General features: G+C 38.6%; 1 pseudogene; it reads left to right on the forward strand.

Moving 5' to 3' along the window:
* Positions 1 to 3,160: 3,160 nt before the first annotated feature.
* LOC141519249 (BTB/POZ domain-containing protein KCTD5 pseudogene) lies at positions 3,161 to 3,971 on the forward strand (annotated as a pseudogene).
* Positions 3,972 to 4,300: the final 329 nt, after the last annotated feature.

Raw genomic sequence — 4,300 nt, forward strand, 5'->3', positions numbered from 1 at the left:
AAAGAAACAATACAAATTTTGTGGGGCTACATTCAGGATAACACAGGACTTAGCAGGATCTACATTAAGGGTTTTTAGGGATTGGAATATGATATTCTGGAAAAAAGAGCTTTGATTACAACTGGGAATCAACTACCAAGCAAAACTAAATATCCTCTTTCAGGAGAAAAGATGGATATTCAAAGAAATAGGGGACTTGCAAACTTTCCTGATGAAATTCCAGAGCTGAACAGAAAGTTTCATCTTCAAGTACAGAACTCAAGTGAAGCATAGAGAGGGTGGATGGGAAGGGAAAATTATGAAGGATTTAATGGTGCTTAACTGCTTGTATTCTTGAATGGCAAGAAGATACTGATGACCCATATGAACCTTCTCATTTATTAGAGCAATTAGGAGAATATATAGACAAGGAAAAGGAGGCAGTCAAATTTGAAGATGTACTATATTAAAAAGATGGACAATAAAGATAATGGGGAGAATGGTAAAGGAGAGGTATGCTGAGTTAAGTTATTTCATACAAAAGAGGCAAGAAAAACTTTTGCAATGGAATGGGAGAGGAGGAAAATCAGGAGAGAATGATACTTTACTCTCATTTGAAGTCTCTCAATGTGGAAATAATATACACACTCAATTGGGTATAGAAATCTATTTTATGCTAGGATAAAATAGGGATAGGAGAAAGGGGAGAAGGAAAGGGGGTGTAGGTGTTAGAAGAGAGGGAAGGTCATGGGGAGAGTACAGCACACTTTTGAAGAGGAAGAGGATGGATGGAGAGAGAGAGAATAGAATAAATGGTGGGGGATAGGATGGAGGGAAATACAACTAGCAAGAGTAACTGTGGGGAAAAAATATTGCAGGAATTTTTCTTATGGACTTATAATATTCACCCCAAATACAGAGCTGATATTGTCTCAATATGAACTGAAGCACATTTTTTTACTTCACTTTATTTTTTTTTGAGGTTTCTCTTTTTCTCCTTGGGTGAGGGGATTATGTTTACTTTTACAACATGACTATTGTAGTAATGTATTTCATAGTTGCACATTTTAACCTGCATCAAGTAACTTGCTTTCTCACTGGGGAGAATGAGGTGAGAGAAAGGGAGAAACTTTGGAATTTGAGGTTTTTGGAAGTAAATGTTGAAACTTGCTTTTGCATATAACTGGGGCAAAATACTTAAATATATAAAAGGAAATCATTAGCAGGTAGATTTCAGGAAAAATGGAAAGACTTAACATGAACTGATGTTGCATGAACTAGTAGAGCCAAGCAAACATTGTATGCGTTAACAGTAACCTTGTGTGATGATCAACCATGATAGATTTAGTTCTCAACAATACAGTGATCAAGGACAATTAAAAAAAGCAACTTTGGGAATGAAAATGCCATATCCTTGGGTGGCTAGGTGGTATAGCAGATAAAGCACCAGTCTTGGAGTCAGGAGTACCTGGGTTCAAATCTGGTCTCAGACACTTAATAATTACCTAGCTCTGTGGCCTTGGGAAAGCCACTTAACCCCATTTGCTTTGCAAAAACCTAAAAAAAAAGAAAAAAAAAGAAAATGCCATATCCATGTAGAGAAAGAATTGTAGTCTGGATTTGCATCTATTTTCATATGATTTTCATATTCAATACTATATTCAGTAGTATTTCATACTATTTTCACTTTAAAAAATTTTTTCTTTGTTTTGATTTTTTTCACATGATTAAAATGGAAATGTGTTTAATAAGATGGCACAGGTATAATCTATATCAGTTTACTTGTCTTAGGGATGGGGAAGGAAAGGAAGGTAGAAAGAAAAGTGTGGAACTCAAAATCTTACAATATTGAATGATGAAACTTTTTATATGTAAATGAAAAAATTACAATTTTTTTTAAATTGCTCAACCTCAGGAGAAGCACTAAACATGCCCACAATATATATACATATATATATATATGTATATATATTTACCTGCATAAATTTAAATGAGTATATAAATTTTCATATATGTAAATCACTATTTAAATTAATCTGCTATTTAATCAAAATCATTACTTATTTTAATATTGCAACCACAGCTTTTGGTCCTGTTTGATATTTGCACATTTTTTTCAATAAATCCCTAATGAAGCTTTAAGGGCAGTTAAAATGTTAGAGTAGACAAAGCACTTGATTAAGGTCTTCCAGCGTTTCCTTAAAGAAAATTTGAAATAAATCCTCAAATAAATTTTGGAGAGACAGAGCCAACAAAATGTCAGAGTAAGCCATTCTTCCAACCTAAGAAAAATAGAGCTTGTAGACAGAAGAGACTGGCCTAGAAATCATGCAGATGAATCACCAGGGATGGGAATAAGTGATGGTAATAGAAACAATAGCAGCTTTGGGATCTCTAAAATCAGATATCATAATCAGGCTAGGCAACTGTTCAGAAATAATTAGGAGGTACTCCTGTGAAAGTACTTCAGGAACACAAGATGTTTTTTAGTAATTCTATTATCTCTACCAACTTCTAAATCATAGCTTAAGGGTAAAGAGGAGCACTTTGAGTCGACACGGAGTGAAAGTCATGAAGGGCAGCATCATTTTGACGCCCAAATGAGGCGAGGTCCTGTATCAGTTCTAACACCAAGGAATCATGGGTAAAGAGAGCAAGGAGTTCATCTATCCTTGATCATATCACCCTAGAAGCGCTAAAAATTTCCAAACTCCCCAAAACTAGCTCTGAAAACAGTAGTTAAAAGAACAAAAAAAAAGCCCTTACAACGATGCCTCCATACTTCCAGGAACAGAAGCCAACAATAACAAAGCTACAAAATAAGAAATAAGACAGAAAAATGGAGGAAAAACAGCAACGAAATTATTATGATGATGAGGAAGATCAAGACATGAAATGGAAAGAAGACAGTGAAGTCAGGTCCAAACAAAATATCAAAAAATATAAATTGCACTAAAGAGAATTCTTGGAAGGGAATAAAAACTATTTTCAAATAAACGTTATAGAAGGAAAATTAGATGTAGAAAAGAAAGTAAAAGAGGAAAATTATTAAGAAATTAATAGGGCTTAGGGAGCTGGCAGTATCCATTCCCTCCTTCCCCTGACATTGGGCTGGTCCAGCTTTCCCCTCCCAGGATGGGAATGGGCCAGCCTGGGGATGCTTGTGTAGGAGGGGTCCAAGATGGTTGAACTGCAAGTGGACCTGGTAGTGCTAAGTGGGCAGTCTCGGGGACTGCCGCTGCCCAGCCCCAGCTCCTGCAGCGCCTCCTCCATCGTTTCCCCTGCCACGGCTTCTTCCCACGGCCACAGCCGCCCATCTGCTGCCACCGCAGTCACCGCTCTGTCAGCACCATCGCAAACACCCTCACAGCCCGGGTCGGGGTCGCCTGTTCAGGTGGGAGCACGGCCGCTAGGTCCGTCTCAATATGAGCAGCACATACTTCATGACCACCAGGCATACCTTGGGCCAGGAACCCAAGTCTTTACTGTACCACCTCTGCTACCTGGAGGATCCAGAGCTGGACTCCGACAAGGATGAGACAGGAGCCTATCTGATTGACCGAGATCCAAGGTACTTTGGTCCTATCCTAAACTACCTCCATCACGGGAAACTCATCATTAACAAAGAATTGGCAGAAGAAGGCGTCTTGGAAGAAGTGGAATTTTACAACTTGCATTTCTTGTGCGACTGGTTAAGGAAAGGATACAGGAAAATGAGAACCTAAGCTCACAAGACCCTGTGAAACATGTATACAGAGTCCTGCAATGTCCAGAGGACGACCTCACAGAGTTGTTCTCTACCACATCTAATGGCTGGAAATTTTGTACAGTTAATAAATACCCGATCTTCCTATTGCTATGGAAAGGAGGATCAAACAGAATTCCTCTGTGTTGCCTCCAGGGAGCTAAATAATTCTACTAAAGGCGGAATCATGGAGCCTAGGAAAGAAAACAAAGATTCTTCAGGAACTAGACTCTCCACTGTGAACTAAGAATCTGGCTCCACTGAAGCCTGGCATCTATAGATAGTCGGGCAGAGCATCTCTCCAAAGGTCAACCAACCTTGGTTGACGTCTAGAGTAACCACACTGAGACAAAGCAAAGCTGAATCTGACTCACTCACCTAGAATCATTCTGAAGTAAACCAGAATATCCCCCCCTCACTGTAGGAAAATAAAAATAGATGATACCCCTTCCTAAAGTGTTCTTTTTCAGAAATCTGCCTTTGTTTTCTTAGCCAAAGGTTGAAACAAATCTTTCCAGTAGGTATGCCAGGATTTTAGTTGACACCTTTACTAGTATTTGAGGGTCAAGGACATAT

The sequence above is a fragment of the Macrotis lagotis genome, chromosome 3 (assembly GCF_037893015.1).
Source record: "Macrotis lagotis isolate mMagLag1 chromosome 3, bilby.v1.9.chrom.fasta, whole genome shotgun sequence".
NCBI lineage: Eukaryota > Metazoa > Chordata > Mammalia > Peramelemorphia > Peramelidae > Macrotis > Macrotis lagotis.